The following is an 18,035-nucleotide window of genomic DNA, read 5'->3' as shown; positions in this document are numbered from 1 at the left end:
ATCACCTCTTGACACCAACTGAAACCTGTTGAAACCTTTGAGATGTTAATTCACTTTACAGGAGGAATCACATTTTAAAGAGCATGAATAGTTATGAAAACTGTATATACTGTTTCCTCAGCTTGAAATACTCTTCTATGTTACCACTCACTTCTAGTACCTTCTCTAATTCACAAACAGATCTTTTCATTCACGATTCCTACCGGTCCTGCAAGCTCATGCATCTTGCTGTATTAAAATCTGTCTTCTGAATCCCCACTCCCCTCTCATAATTGCTCTCTCTTTCTGTCCCTTGGAAGCAGCACACACCAGAAGAGAGTTGCCACTGCTTGCATTCATGTCTGTCTCCCTATTTCCCCCTTGAATATAGACACAGAATCTTATCTTTGTTTGTATGCAAATACAGAGTAGTTGTGCAAACAAAGCATTTGAACAATGAACGAATGCCATATTCAAATGTCATGGAGATGCATACCTACTACCATGAAGTCTGGAAGAAATATCACTTTATGTTTACCTAAAGCAAATGAAGATATGCTCCAATGCTGTAGACTATAGTAAATTGGAGCAAAGAGGTAGAAGTTTGGGTGGGGAGGGTGTTTCACTAATTTGAAAGCAATGCCCATAAAGGGTTTAAATGAGGCCTAGTTTCCATTTATCTCATTGTAAGTCCAATTAGATACAATATCAACAAATTTACAATTGACTAAATATTTAAACAGTGCTCTCTTTAACACTATATGTTTTAAATTTAAGAAAATTTTATATTATAATGTTAATAAGTCTTAAATATGTATAATTATAATAGTCATATAAATGCGACTCATATAGTAGTGATATTTGCATTATTTTAATTAAACATACTGATTTATTCTGATGAAGAAGAGAGAATACACAGCTTTGTGTTGTTGAAAGGGACCTCCTGGCAACTAGTGGAAGATGTCAATTTATAGGCACCAATACGTCCAGTGGAAGCCTTAAATATGGTTGTTTGGATATGGTATAAATTAGCCACCTGTTCTTATCAGCCCAGAAGAAAACAGTTACTTATAAATCAATCATTAAGTACAAATTGAACAAAAACTATTTATTTATCACTATGCCGGGCTCAAAGTATGAAGAGAATTCATAATGTTATAGATATTATGCTTATTATATGTATTAACATCTGTATGCCTTCATGAATAAAACAGAAACGAAAGTGTAGTAAAGCTCTAATTTCTCCAGTTGAATTTTCTCAAAGCACATCTTTTGGCTTTCTAATGTCAAGATTTTTCATTAAAATAAGCATTTAAGGTACTCTAATTTCCTGTGGAAAAATTCTGAAAAATAAATGTTTGATAAAATTTATTATGTGTATTATTATTATTGTATTTCTACATTATAAAATACATTAAAATAAGCTTTATCAGATTTTGGACAGGACACCAGAAACACATCATCTTCTCTTGTCTCAGAAGAATCCAGGGAATTTAAAAGTTCTTCTGAAGACATAGTAGAAAAAAGGATTCCCTTGAATTTATGAAGAACACTCGACTGGCTCTCGGATGTCATGTTTCATCAAATCCATCAAAAAGTATTTACTAAACACTAACTTTACACAAGGCACAGAGCAAGGGTTGTCCTTGATTTTAATCCTAGCTCACTGGCAATGTAATCACTGAGCTGACATTCCAATTAGAGGAACATATATATACCTTTTGCAATTCTTCACAAGAGTAATTTTTAAATGATAACTGAGCCAAAGGCTACTGTGAAAATGATGTTATCTGAATTTTGCTGATAACACACATTACAAAATATTCCCTCCAACTTGACTCAGATAGTTTACATACACCGCTATCAAGTTATCAGAGTGTAATCATTATATTAAGGGACTAAGGTTCATCAAATCCTTTGTCCTAAATAAGGAGAGACTTTTAGTGGCTATAATGGATTATATCATTGTGGAAGTGACTGGAAAAATTGAGCTTCTTCTGGCTAATATTAACACACAGTAGAGGAAGCAGCTAGTATTGCATTTCAGGAAGAAAAGAGGAATGGAGTAAGAAAATATAAATTTTTCTAGGAATTGGCAGATAAATCTGTGACTAAATATAAACCCCACAGGAAATACTTTAAATAAAAAGTACAAAAGATAATATGGGAATCAAGAAACCCAAGCAAAAAACAAACAAACAAAAATCTTGAGCTTTGATGTACACAGGAAGTTTTTTTGTTGAACTAATAAACTCTTGTTTGAGTCATTCTTAGCTTCTGTCACCAATATTGTTATATTCTGGATTGAATTAGATATAGCAATGAAGTGCCCAGTTACTTCAATGAACCACATTTAAATCTTTTTTGTTTGCTTGTCTAAACATTAAAAAGAAATGCACACCAACAAAGAAATAATCAGCATTTTAGTTGAGCACAAAAAAGTAGAGGTCAGTTGTCAAAGAACTAATTGAAGAAGATAAAAATAGAGTTGAGGAAGATGGTGGAAGGTTAGACGCTGAGATCACCTTCCTCCCCACAGATACATCAGAAATACATCTACACGTGGAACTGCTCCTATAGAACACCCACTGAACGCTGTCAGAAAACCTCAGACCTCCCAAAAGGCAAGAAACCCCCCCACGTACCTGGGTAGGGCAAAAGAAAGAACAGAGACAAAAGAATAGGGACGGGACCTGCACCAGTGGGTGGGAGCTGTGAAGGACGAAAGGTTTCCACAAACTAGAAGCCCCTTCCCTGGCAGAGACTGCGGGTGGCAGAGGGGGTAAGCTTCGGAGCCCCGTTGGAGACCACAGCCACAGGGGTGCGGGGGCAAAGCGGAGAGATTCCCGCACAGAGAGGATCGGTGCCGACCGGCACTCACCAGCCGAAAGGCTTGTCTGCTCACCCTCCAGGACGGGCGGGGCTGGGAGCTGAGGCTCAGGCTTCGGTCAAATCCCAGGGAGAGGGCTGGGGTTGGCTGCCTGAACACAGCCTGATGGGGTTAGTGCAACACAGCTACCCCCCAGGGAGTCCGGGTAAAGTCTGGAGCTTCAGAAGAGGGAAGACACTTTCTAGTGTCCCCGTGCGCGAGGGGAGGGGATTAAGAGCGCTGCTTAAAAAGGAGCTCCAGAGACAGGCACGAGCAGCGGCTAAAAGCGTCAACCCCAGAGACGGGCATGAGACGCTAAGGCTGCTGCTGCAGCCACCAAGAAACCTGTGTGTGAGCACAGGTCACTATCCACACCCCCTTTCCGGGGAGCCTGTGCAGCCCACCACTGCCAGGGTCCCGGGATCCAGGGACAACTTCCCCGGGAGAACAAACGGCGTGCCTCAGGCTGCTGCAACATCACGCCGGCCTCTGCCGTCGCGGGCTCGCCCCGCACTCCATGCCCCTCCCTCCCCCCACCCCCGCCTGAGTGAGCAAAAGCCCCCCGAATCAGCAGCTCCTTTAACCCCGTCCTCTCTGAGCGAAGAACAGATGCCCTCAGGCGACCTACACGCAGAGGCGGGGCCAAATCCAAAGCTGAACCCCGGGAGCTATGAGAACAAAGAAGAGAAAGGGAAATCTCTCCCAACAGCCTCAGGAGCAGCGGATTAAAGCTCCACAATCAACTTGATGTACCTGCATCTGTGGAATACCTGAATAGACAACGAATATTCCCAAATTGAGGAGGTGGACTTTGAGAGCAAGATTTATGATTTTTTCCCCTTTTCCTCTTTTTGTGAGTGTGTATGTGTATGCTTCTGTGTGAGATTTTGTCTGTATAGCTTTGCTTTCACCATTTGTCCTAGGGGTCTATCCGTCCGTTTTTTGGTTTGTTTATTTTGTTTTTACTTTTCTAAAACAATTTTTTCTTAATAATTATTTTTTATTTTAATAACTTTATTTTATTTTATCTTACTATACTTTCTTTTCTTTTCTCCTCTTTCTTTCTACTTTTTCTCCCTTTTATTCTGAGTCGTGTGGATGAAAGGCTCTTGGTGCTTCAGCCAGGAGTCAGGGCTGTGCCTCTGAGGTAGGAGAGCCAACTTCAGGACACTGGTCCACAAGAGACCTCCCAGCTCCACGTAATATCAAATGGCAAAAATCCCCCAGAGATCTCCATCTCAACGCCAAGGCCCAGCTTCACTCAACGACCAGCAAGCTACAGTGCTGGACACCCTATGCCAAACAACTAGCAGGACAGGAACACAACCCCATCCATTAGCAGAAAGGCTGCCTAAAATCATAGTAAGTCCACAGACACCCCAAAACACACCACCAGACATGGACCCGCCCACCAGAAAGACAAGATCCAGCCTCATCCACCAGAACAAAGGCACTAGTCCACTCCACCAGGAAGCCTACACAACCCACTGAACCAACCTTAGCCACTGGGGACAGCCACCAAAAACAATGGGAACTACGAACCTGCAGCCTGAAGAAAGGAGGCCCCAAACACAGTAAGATAAGCAAAATGAGAAGACAGAAAAACACACAGCAGATGAATGAGCAAGGTAAAAATCCACCTGACCTAACAAATGGAGAGGAAATAGGCAGTCTACCTGAAAAGGAATTCAGAGTAATGACAGTAAAGATGATCTAAAATCTTGGAAATAGAATAAAGAAAATGCAAGAAATATTTAACAAGGACTTGGAAGAACTAAAGAGGAAACAAGCAACAATGAACAACACAATAAATGAAATTAAAAATACTCTAGAAGGGATCAATAGCAGAATAATGGAGGCAGAAGAACGGATAAGTGACCTGGAATATAAAATAGTGGAAATAACTACTGCAGAGCAGAATAAAGAAAAAAGAATGAAAAGAACTGAGGACAGTCTTAGGGACCTCTGGGACAACATTAAACACACCAACATTCGAATTATAGGCATCCCAGAAGAAGAAGAGAAAAAGAAAGGGACTGAGAAAATATGTGAAGAGATTATAGTTGAAAACTTCCCTAATATGGGAAAGGAAATAGCCAATCAAGTCCAGAAAGTGCAGGGCTCCATACAGGATAAATCCAAGGAGAAATATGCCAAGACACATATTAATCAAACTATCAAAAATTAAATACAAAGTAAACATATTAAAAGCAGCAAGGAAAAAAAAAAAACAAATAACACGCAAGGGAATCCCCATAAGGTTAACAGCTGATCTTTCAGCAGAAACTCTGCAAGCCAGAAGGGAGTGGCAGGACATATTTAAAGTGATGAAGGAGAAAAACCTACAACCAAGATTACTTTACCCAGCAAGAATCTCATTCAGATTTGATGGAGAAATTAAAACCTCTATAGGCAAGCAAAAGCTAAGAGAATTCAGCACCACCAAACCGGCTTTACAACAAATGCTAAAGGAACTTCTCTAGGCAGGAAACACAAGAGAAGGAAAAGACCTACAATAACAAACACAAAACAATTAAGAAAATGGGAGTAGGAACATACATATCGATAATTACCTAAAATGTAAACGGATTATATGCTCCCACCAAAAGACACAGACTGGCTGAATGGATACAAAAACAAGACCCATATATATGCTTTCTACAAGAGACCCACTTCAGACTTAGGGACACATACAGACTGAAAGTGAGGGGATGGAAAAAGATATTCCATGCAAATGGAAATCAGAAGAAAGCTGGAGTAGCAATTCTCATATCAGACAAAATAGACTTTAAAATAAAGACTATTACAAGAGACAAACAAGGAAACTACATAATGATCAAGGGATCAATCCAAGAAGAAGATATAACAATTGCAAATATTTATGCACCCAACATAGGAGCACCTCAATACATAAGGCAAATACTAACAGCCATAAAAGAGGAAATCGACAGTAACACAATCATAGTAGGGGACTTTAACACCCCACTTTCACCAATGGACAGATCATCATAAATGAAAATAAATAAGGAAACACAAGCTTTAAATGATACATTAAACAAGATGGACTTAATAGGTATTTATAGGACATTCCATCCAAAAACAACAGAATACACATTTTTCTTAAGTGCTCATGGAACATTCTCCAGGATAGATCATATCTTGGGTCACAAATTAAGCCTTGGTAAATTTAAGAAAATTGAAATCGTATCAAGTATCTTTTCTGATCACAACACTATGAGACTAGATATCAATTACAGGAAGAAATCTGTCAAAAATACAAACACATGGAGACTAAACAATACACTACTTAATAACCAAGTGATCATGAAGAAATCAAAGAGGAAATCAAAGAATACCTAGAAACAAATGACAATGGAGACATGACGGCCCAAAACCTATGGGATGCAGCAAAAGCAGTTCTCAGAGGGAAGTTTATAGCAATACAATCCTACCTTAAGATACTGGAAACATCTCAAATAAACAACCTAACCTTGCACCTAAAGCAATTAGAGAAAGGAGAACAAAAAAACCCAAAGTTAGCAGAAGGAAAGAAATCATAAACATCAGATCAGAAACAATTGAAAAAGAAATGAAGGAAATGATAGCAAAGATCAATAAAACTAAAAGCTGGTTCTTTGAGAAGATAAACAAAATTGATAAACCATTAGCCAGACTCATTAAGAAAAAAAGGGAGAAAACTCAAATCAATACAGTTAGAAATGAAAAAGGAGAGGTAACAACTGACACTGCAGAAATACAAAGGATCATGAGAGATTACTACAAGCAACTCTATGCCAATAAAATGGACAACCTGGAAGAAATGGATAAATTCTTAGAAATGTACAACCTGCCCAGACTGAACGGGGAAGAAATAGAAAATATGAACAGACCAATCACAAGCACTGAAATTGAAACTGTGATTAAAAATCTTCCAACAAACAAAGGCCCAGGACCAGATGGCTTCACAAATTCTATCAAACATTTAAAGAAGAGCTAACACCTATCCTTCTCAAACTCTTCCAAAATATAGCAGAGGGAGGAACACTCCCAAACTCATTGTATGAGGCCACCATCATCCTGATTCCAAAACCAGACAAAGGTGTCACCAAGAAAGTAAACTACAGGCCAATATCACTGATGAACATAGATGCAAAAATCTTGAACAAAATACTAGCAAACAGAAGCCAACAGCACATTAAAAGGATCATACACCATGATCAAGTGGGGTTTATTCCAGGAATGCAAGGATTCTACAATATATGCAAATCGATCAACGTGATACACCATATTAACAAACTGAAGGAGAAAAACCATATGATCATCTCAATCGATGCAGAGAAAACTTTTGACAAAATTCAACACCCATTTATGATAAAAACCCTGCAGAAAGTAGGCATAGAGGGAACTTTCCTCAACATAATAAAGGCCATATATAACAAACCCACAGCCAACATCATCCTCAATGGTGAAAAACTGAAACCCTTTCCACTAAGATCAGGAACAAGACAAGGCTGCCCACTCTCACCACTATTATTCAACAGAGTTTTGGAAGTTTTAGCCACAGAAATCAGAGAAGAAAAAGAAATAAAAGGAATACAAATCAGAAAAGAAGAAGTAAACTGTCACTGTTTGCAGATGACATGATACTATACATAGAGAATTCTAAAGATGCTATAAGAAAACTACTAGAGCTAATCAATGAATTTGGTAAAGTAGCAGGATACAAAATTTATGCACAGAAATCTGGCATTCCTATACATTAATGATGAAAAATCTGAAGTGAAATTAAGAAAACACTCCCATTTGCCATTGCCACAAAAAGAATAAAATATCTAGGAATAAACCAACCTAAGGAGACAAAAGACCTGTATGCAGAAAATTATAAGACACTGATGAAAGAAATTAATGATGATACAAATAGATGGAGAGATATACCATGTTCTTGGATTGGAAGAATCAATATTGTGAAAATGACTCTACTACCCAAAGCAATCTACAGATTCAATGCAATCCCTATCAAACTACCACTGGCATTTTTCACAGAACTAGAACAAAAAATTTCACAATTTGTATGGAAACACAAAAGACCCCGAATAGCCAAAGCAATCTTGAGAAAGAAAAACGGAACTGGAGGAATCAGGCTCCCTGACTTCAGACTATACTACAAAGTGACAGTAATCAAGACAGTATGGTACTGGCACAAAAACGGAAAGACAGATCAGTAGAACAGGATAGAAAGCCCAGAGATAAACCCATGCATCTCTGGTCACCTTATCTTTGATAAAGGAGGCATGAATATACAGTGGAGAAAAGACAACCTCTTCAATAAGTGGTGCTGGGAAAACTAGAGAGGTACATGTAAAAGTATGAAATTAGAACACTCCCTAACACCATACACAAAAATAAACTCAAAATGGATTAAAGACCTAAATGTAAGGCCAAACACTATCAAACTCTAAGCGGAAAACATAGGCAGAACAGTCTATGACATAAATCACAGCAAGATCCTTTTTGACCCAGCTCCTAGAGAAATGGAAATAAAACCAAAAATAAAGAAATGGGACCTAATGAAACTTAAAAGCTTCTGCACAGCAAAGGAAACCATAAACAAGATGAAAAGACCACTCTCAGAATGGGAGAAAATATTTGCAAATGAAGCAACTGCCAAAGGATTAATCTCCAAGATTTACAAGCAACTCATGCAACTCAACAACAAAAAAACAAACAACCCAATCCAAAAATGGGCAGAAGACCTAAATAGACATTTCTCTGAAGAAGATATACAGATTGCCAACAAACACATGAAAGAATGCTCAACATCACTAATCATTAGGGAAATGCAAATCAAAACTACATTGAGGTATCACCTCACACCGGTCAGAATGGCCATCATTAGAAAATCTGCAAACAATAAATGCTGGAGAGGGTGCAGAGAAAAGGGAACCCTCTTGCACTGTTGGTGGAAAAGTAAATTGATACAGCCACTATGGAGAACAGTATGGAGGTTCCTCAAAAAACTAAAAATAGAACTACCATACGACCCAGCAATCCCACTGCTGGGCATATACCCTGAGAAAATCATAATTCAAAAAGAGTCATGTACCACAATGTTAATTGCAGCTCTATTTACAATAGCCAGGACATGGAAGCAACCTAAGTGTCCATTATCGGACGAATGGATAAAGAAGATGTGGCACATATATATAATGGAATATTACTCAGCCATAAAAAGAAACGAAATTGAGATATTTGTAGTGAGATGGATGGACCCAGAGTCTGTCATACAGAGTGAAGTAAGTCAGAAAGAGAAAAACAAATACTGTATGCTAACCCATATATATGGAATCTAAGAGGAAAAAAAAAAAGGTCATGAAGAATCTAGGGGTAAGACGGGAATAAAGATACTAGAGAATGGACTTGAGGATATGGGGAGGGGGAAGGGTAAGCTGTGACAAAGTGAGAGAGTGGCATGGACATATATACACTACCAAATGTAAAATAGATAGCTAGTGGGAAGCAGTTGCATAGCACAGAGAGATCAGCTTGGTGGTTTGTGACCACCTAGAGGGGTGGGATGGGGAGGGTGGGAGGGAGGGAGTCTCAAGAGGGAAGAGATATGGGAACGTATGTATATGTATAACTGATTCACTTTGTTATAAAGCAGAAACTAACACAACATTGTAAAGCAATTATACTCCAATAAAGATGTTAAATATAAAATTTTAAATGATTATACACCAAAAAACCCCTCAAAAAATCTACAAACAATTAAAATGAATATGTAAATTGATCATGGTTGCTGGATTATGAGGGCAATACATGGAAGTAAATTGTATTTATGTATTCTAGCAACAGTCAATTGAAAAATAAAATTTGAAAAACAATACTATTTATAATAATATGAAAAAATTAAATCTCTAGAAATAAATCTAATAAAATATGTGAAAGACACTGAAAACTACAAAGCATTAATGAGATGGGTTAAAGAAGACCTAAGTAAATAAAGAACAATATCATGTTCATGGACTTGATGACTCAATATTATTAAAATGTCAAGGGACTTCCATGACAGCCCAGTGGTTAAAGCTCTGTGCTTCCAATACAGGGGGCGTCGGTTCAATCCCTGGTCAGGGAACTACGATCCCACATGCCGCGGGATGAAGCCAAATAAAAACCCTCCAAAAACCAAAAAATAATCAAACAAAAAAATTAAATGTCAAAATTCTCCTTATTGGTCTATGAAGTCCATTTAGTTAGATCAAAATCCTAAGAGGCGTGTGTGTCTTTGTGTCTGTGTGTGTGTACATGTGTATAAATTGACAAGCATTTGTATGGAAGTGCAAAGGTCCCAGAATGGTCTCTTAAAGAAGAACAAAGCTATAAGACTTAGATGGTCAGATTTCAAGATTTACCGTAAAACAGCACTAATTAAGATAATGTGGTCTGAGCCCAATGCTGCACATGTAGATCAACGGAACAAAGTAAAGAGTACAGAAAAAGATCCACACATAAATGTTCACTTATTCATGACAAAAGTGCAATTCAGTAAGGAGAAAAAAACATGGTCTTTTTTAGTGAATGGTGCTTATTCAATGGGATCCATACTGGGGGAAAGAATGAATCTTACTTCTTATCATACACAAAGAAAAATTCAAGGTGGATCATAGAATTAAACTAAAAAAAAGTTTCTAGAAGAAGATGTAGGAGAATATCTTCATGATTTTGGGAAGGCAAAGATTTCTTAAACATGATTCACAAAAGAACTATCCACTAAAGAAAAAAATTATACCTTGACTTCATTAAATTAAGAACCTTTGTTGATTAAAAGTCGCCATTAAGTGAGTAAAAAAGGTAAGCCACAGACTGGAAGAAAGTGTTGTGATACATATATTCAACACTGTACTCAGTTTTAGACCCTTTAAAGGACTCCTACTAATCAATTTTTTTTAATAATCAAACAACTCAACACAAAAAAAAGAGCAAAAGACCTGAATAAGCCTTTGAAAAATTTTCAACATCATTAGTTGTTGAGGAAATGCTAATTAAAATGAACCTCGTGGGACTTCCCTGGTGGTCCAATGGTTAAGAATCCGCCTTCCAATGCAGGGGACACGGGTTCAATCCCTGGTCGGGGAACTAAGATCCCACATGCTGTGGGGCAAACTAAGCCCAGTCTCCGCAACTACTGAGCCTGTGCTCTAGAGCCCACACACCACAGCTAGAGAGAAGCCCGCATGCTGCAACGAAAGGTGCCGCATGCTGCAGTGAAGATCCTGTGTGCCAAAACTAAGACTCAACGCAGACAAATAAATAAATAAATATTTTTTTAAAAAATGAACCTCGTAAGGGGATCCACTTCCAGAATGTTGGCATGAGGAGCTCTGTGGATCCACTCCCTGAAAAAACAACCATGAATGGTGACAATTATTTTTACAATAAAATAAATAGGGACTTCCCTGGCAGTCCAGTGGTTAAGACTCTAAGCTTCCAATGCAGCGGGTGTCGGTTCGATCCCTGGTCGGGTAACTAAGACCTCACATGCCATGTAATGTGGCCAAATAAATAAATAAATATTTAAAATCTCTAGAAATTGTCCTAAAAGCACACAGCAAATGAAGAAATAGTTATTCAAGAAAAATGCACTGAATATTTATAAGAACAGCCAGACTCTATCACACTTGAGCAACAATTGGTTCCCTACCTCCATTGCCCCTGCCAGCTAAGCATCAAAGCTCCACTCCAAGAAGTTATGGCCAAGAAGATGGGGCTTCCTCTTCCCCTGGCTTCTAGGCAATAATTTGAAAAAAAAAAAAAATCCCTAAAAATACCTCCCCAGTACTTCCCTGGGAGGAGCAAGCCACCAACATTTCTCATCCCTTCCAACTCTATCTAAATTCCAGGTGACTGCAGGCAAGAGGTTGAGGGCTTCCTTCCTCCATTCAGTTCCCACTCATAGGGTGGAGGCCCTCCTGCTGGTGTGTCAGGCTAAAAACATTGGGGCCCTGATTGCCTTTGGCCCAGCATGCTTATAGGTCAGAGCTTCCATATCAGGAGAGGAAAGCCAAGAAGACCAGGGGCTTTCATCATTTACCAAATCCCTGCATAAAAAAAAAGGTGTGTCACTCCAAGAGAAATGGACCACTGTCCTCACACCCAACTCCACAGTAAATGGTTCAGAGATTTTTTTTCCCCAAAGCATGAAGCTGGGCATTAGAACAAAGAGCTCTGAAGCTCTTCCTAGAGAAACTGACTTTATTTAGAAAAGAATGAGGGGGAATTCAAGGATAAAAATGCTCTAGAAAACAACGGAGATTTTTGTAGTAAGCAATTAGCTCCACGAAAGCAATAAAATAAATTGTACACTAACTTGCTTATCACAGAGAACCAGGGAAAGAGGTTAAAAAAAAAAAAATCTCCTGGGATAGAAAAACTACCTCCACAAGTGACCCAAATTTAATTGGGTTAGACTGTGGATCAATTTATATACTGAGGCATTGCTGAAAACAATAGAGCAACCAGCCAGCAGTTATTGGAGTCAAATAGCTGGGTGTGATGCCAACAGAGGCAGACAGCTTAACAGAAAGATCAAGGTAAGAGACAGTCAAAAAGAGCCCTGCTGGGCTTCCCTGGTGGCGCAGTGGTTGAGAGTCCGCCTGCCGATGCAGGGGACACGGGTTCGTGCCCCAGTCCGGGAGGGTCCCACATGCTGTGGAGTGGCTGGGCCCGTGAGCCATGGCCACTGAGCCTGCGCGTCCGGAGCCTGTGCTCCGCAACGGAAGAGGCCACAACAGTGCGAGGCCTGCATACAGCAAAAAAAAAAAAAAGAGCCCTGCTAAAACCATTGTCATTCCAGAGTGACTGTGTACATGCCCCAGGATGCACCCCCTGAGGAGTGACATCATAGAAGGTTTGAACAACACTATATACCAACTAGACTTAATGCACATCTATACAACACTTAACCCAATAGCAGCAGAATACACATTCTTCTCAAGTACACCTGGAACATTCTTCAGTATAGACCATATGCTATGCTATACAACAAGCCTCAATAAATTTTCAAGTATTAAAATCATACAAAGTATGTTCTCTGACCACAGTGGTATTAAATTAAAAATCAGTAATAGTAGGAAAGCTGGAAAATTAACACATATTGGAAATTAAACAACACATTCCTAACTAAGCAATGGGGCAAAGAAAGTTGGGTCAAAAAAGAAATTAAAAGAACATTAGAAAATAATTTTTTTAAATACCAAATTTATGGAACTCAGTTAAGGCAGTGCTTACAGGGAAATTTATTGCTATAAATACATATTGATAAAAGAAAAAAGATCTCAAATCAGTAGTCTAAACTTCTACCTTAAGGTGCTAAATAAAAGAAGGCAAACTAAACCTAAAAGAAGCAGAAGGAAAAAACTGTAAAGATTAGAGGGAAAATTAATGAAATAGAGAATAACAAAAAAATGCAGAAAATCAATAAAAACAAAACTTGCATCTTTTAGCTGAACTGATGGGGGGAGGGGTGGGCAATGGCAGGAACAGAACGTTACAACTGCCTTTAAAGGAATAAAAAGCATTCTAGGGGAATACTATGAAATTGTTTTCAGTCAAATTAGTTAACTTAGATAAAATGGACCAATTCCTAGAAAGACACAAACTACCAAAACTGACTCAAGAAGAAAAAGAAAATCTGAGTAGACTATAAGCTAACAGATTGAATTTGTAATCAAAAATTTTCCACCAATAAAATTCCAGATGGCTGCAGTAATAAACTCTACCAAACATTTAAAGAAGACTTAACACCAATTCTTCATAAACTCTTCCAAAGAACAGGAGGGAATACTTCCCAACTATTCTATGAAACCAGTATCACCCTGATACCAAAATCAGATAAAGATCACAAGAAAACTACATACCAATGTCCCTTAGTAAAAGTTCTCAATGGAATATTATCAAATCAAATCCAGCAAAAGAATTACACACTGTGACAAAATTATTGGTAGCTATCCCAAGAATGCAAAATTGATTTCACAACTGAAAATCAATTAACCTAATAACCCATTTAAATAGAATAAAAACAAAAACCATATGATCCTCTCAACAGATGGAGAGATACATTTGACAAAGTCCAACATCCCTTTATGATAAAAAAAGAAAAACAACCTAGGAATAGAAGGGAACTTAATCTGGCAAAGGTCATCTCCAAGAAAATGAGCAGCTAACATCACGTATAATAGTGAAAGACTTAATGCTTTCCCACAGAAACAAGAAAAAGATGTCTGCTCTTGTCACTTCTATTCAATATTGTACTGAGGTTTTTTCCAGGGCAATTAGGCAAGAAGATTGAAAAAAAAAATTTCCAGATGGAAAGGAAAGAAATAAAACTATCTCTATTTAGAGATGGCATGATCCTGTATCTAGAAAATCCTAAGGATGTGAAAGCCAATGCAATCTGGAAATACTGATCATGTCCTAAGATTCTCGAGTGTTGCTAGTGAGTCTGTGTCCAAGGACTGTAGATTAAGTATAAATATTGAACATATTTAATACAGATGAATATTAAAATAGCCCTGCTGGTTTCAGCTTAGAGAGGCAGTTCATCAGCTTAGTGGGAATAGATCTCTTCAGAGTTTTGGTAATTGGGTTCTAAGAATGAAATCCCAGGGAAAACTACAGTGATTAGATGTCATTAGAGCTATGCAAAGTTTTCCTTATTGTAATGACAACAAAGCAGAGTTTTCAAGTGGTCTTTTACATTTGGCAATAGACTGGGTAAATGACTATTGAAGAAAATCTTGATGGTAGAACAGTTTGTAATTCTGATGTTTTTTTGTTGTTTTCTCTCTGGACTGATGGGATATATCTGAGACCAGAATTTCTTTGTGCATTTGAGTTTAGATTTCAGTTTTATATTTGTTGGGACTATTATGCTTTGAAAATATGAAGAATTTGGGAACCTAGTTATACACAGAGGGCAAATTTTTAATTACTTAGAGAAATATTTTTAAAGAAAGCTAACACAGGAAGAATCTATTTTTAATTTTACAATGCATCCTACATGTTTAGAAACACAGAATTTGCCTGAAAGAAAAACAACCCTTTTCTTTTCTAAATACAAGTAATATGTGTTTATCAGAGAAATTAAAAAATGCTAAAAAAAAAAACCCAGAAAATTATCTCATAATATTATCATCCAAAGGTAACAGCTAGAAGTTGATATACACCTTTGAGACTTTTTTTCCTATGGCTATTTGTAATATGTGTGTGTTTACAAAAATGTTACCATTCTTTTTGCAACCTGTTTGACAAAACTATAAATATAATTATATCACTATAAATATGGAAATACAAGTAACACACTATAAATATGGTAAGCACAGTCTTTAGTGGAGCCTTAGTATTCTGTTGTATTTACTTCATGTATTTAATCAATTCTCACTGTAGAAACTTTGTTTCTAATTTTTTGTCATAATAAATGAAAAAAATCTGAATAGACATTTTACCAAAGATATACAAATGAATAATAACTACGTGAAAATTGGCTCAACATCACTAACCATCAGTGAAATACAAATCAAAACCACAGTAAGATGACTTCACACCACCAGGATGGCTATAATAAACAAGGCAGATAATAACAAATGTTGACAATTTTGGAGAGCATGGAACCCTCAAACACTGCTGGCGGGAATATAAAACGGTACAAAGCTTTGGGAAACAGTCTGGCAGTTTCTTAAAATGGTAAACATAATCATATAATGCAACAATTCCACTCCTAACTATACACCCCCAAATGAAAACATGTCCAAACAAAAATCTGTAAACAAACGTTCACAGCAGCATTATTCACAGTAGCCGTAAAGTGAAAACTACTCAGATGTCCATCAACTAATGAATATATATATATATGAATATAAACGTGTGTGTATAGAGATAGATGTATACATGCACATATATGTATGATGTTGTATATCTGTATGTATTAGTTTCCTGTTGCTGCTGTAACACTGTAAACAGTGTCTTAAAGCAACACAAGTTTATTATATTTTAATTCTGGAGGTCAGAGGTCCTAAAATGATGTTCTCAAGGCTGTGCTCCTTTTTGGGGCTGTGGGGAGGAATTCCATTTCCTTGTCTTTCCAACTTCTAAAGACTTCCCTCGTTCCTTAGCTCATGGCCTTGCATCTCAAACCTTTTCCACCTCTGCTTCTGTAGTCACATCACTTTCTCTCTAATTTTGACCCTGTAGCCTCCCTCTTACAATGTCCCTGTGATTCTAGTGGGTGCACCCAGATACTTCAGGATAATTTCCTCATCTCAAGATCCATAACTTAATTATTTCTTCAAACTCTTGTGCCACATAAGGCAACGTATGCATAGGTTCTGGGGATTAGGATATGGACATCTTTTGAGTGCCATTATTCCATCTATCACACTATAAAATGGAATATTATTCAGCAATGAAAGGGACCTAAATACTGACACATGCTTCACCGTGGGTAAACACTGAAAACATGTTAACCGAAAGAAAGCATTTGCAAAAGACTACATATTTTATGATTCCATTTATGTGAAATGCCCAGAACATGCAAATCTACAAAGACAAAAGTAGGTTAGTGGTTGCCTTCAGCTGGAGAAGTTGGAGGGAAATGGGGCGTGACTACTAATACATATGGGATTTCTTTTTTTGAGATGATAAAAATGTTCCAAATCTGACTGTGATATGCTTGCACAACTCTGTGAATATACTATACACCACTGAATTGTGCACTCTAAATGGGTGGATTCTGGGGTATGTGATTTTATATAAATAAATCTGTCATATTAAGAAAAACAACTAGGACTGTACATCCCCTAGAATCTCCTGCCAGCAAAATATAAGAATCCTAGTTGATTCATATCCTTGCCAGCATGTGATATTGTCACACTTTATTGGGAGTATATCAATTGGCTGCAAACATATTGGAAAAGTGTTTGGTTGTATTCTATCTGCCTATTTCTGGTAACAAACCACTATGAATTTTAATGAGTTAAAAGCAACCATTTGTTGTTGGTTGACCATGTTCCGCTGGGTAGTTCTTGCTTAGGCCTCTGGTGTAGTCGCTGTCAGATGGTAGTAAGCGCTGGGTTTTTCTGAAGACTTAACTGGGCTTGACGTAGAAGACAGCTTGCTCGCATGGCTGGCGGCTGATTTGGCTGTTTGCTGTAGTTTAGCTGGGGCTCTCTATCAGAGTGCTTATACGTGCTTTTCGATGCGGTTCAGGCTTTTTACAGCATGGCAGCTGGATTATAAGAGACAGCATTCCAAGAATGAGTGTTCCAAGAGACCAAAGCAGAAACTACAAGGCTTCTTATGACAGACTCTTAGGAGTCATGTGACAACACTTCAGCTACATTCTATGAGCTACATAGGGCCAGCCCAGATTCAGTGGGGAGAGAACTACACAGAACTTGAATACTGGGAAGTATAGTTCACGGGGGCCGTCATGGGAAACTGGTTCTTACTGTCTTCCTCTAACCTCCATGATTCATTTCCCATCTAGCAACAAAATGCTCTCACCACCTTCCTAAGACCTCCAAATCCTCACTCTATTAAGTCGTCAGGGTCAGGCTTGAAGCCTGTGATCTCATTACCTAAATCAGGTCTAAATATAAATGGAGCTCCTTGGGGACAGCTCCCTCTACTGAAGGTCCTCGAGTGTAGCTCCTAGAGCATGATTCTCTTAATCTCAAGACCTGTGAATTAAAAGAGACAGGTTATCTTCTGATACACGCTAAGACAGGGAGAAGATAACTGTAGGAGACATTTCTATGTAAAAAGGAGAAGAATAGGAAGCACATAAGTGTTAGTGAGCTAGAGAAATTTTGTTGAGTCCAATCCTCCTCCCTATAAGTGATTCTTTGAAGTTCTAGGCTCTGCTTTCTGGGCTCTCGGTTCTGCACTCTGAGCCATCTTTCCTCCTTAAGAAATAGCACTCTTCACAGCTGAGCATATTTCTCAGACTCGTGCCTGTAGAAGGTCAGGGGTTATAAGGGCTCTTTTTCTTTTGAACTGTCTCTGTCCCTGAAGTCTGAGTAGGTGGTTGTTTTTGTTTGGTTTTGATTTTTTTTGGCCAACGTAATGCTCTTAAAAAATGGTGTAAGCTTTCTGTGATTATTATTGTTGCTCTGTCCATGTGACAAAAAGA

The sequence above is a fragment of the Phocoena sinus genome, chromosome 10, assembly GCF_008692025.1.
Source record: "Phocoena sinus isolate mPhoSin1 chromosome 10, mPhoSin1.pri, whole genome shotgun sequence".
Classification (NCBI taxonomy): Eukaryota; Metazoa; Chordata; class Mammalia; order Artiodactyla; family Phocoenidae; genus Phocoena; species Phocoena sinus.
This window is presented reverse-complemented; position numbering follows the sequence as displayed.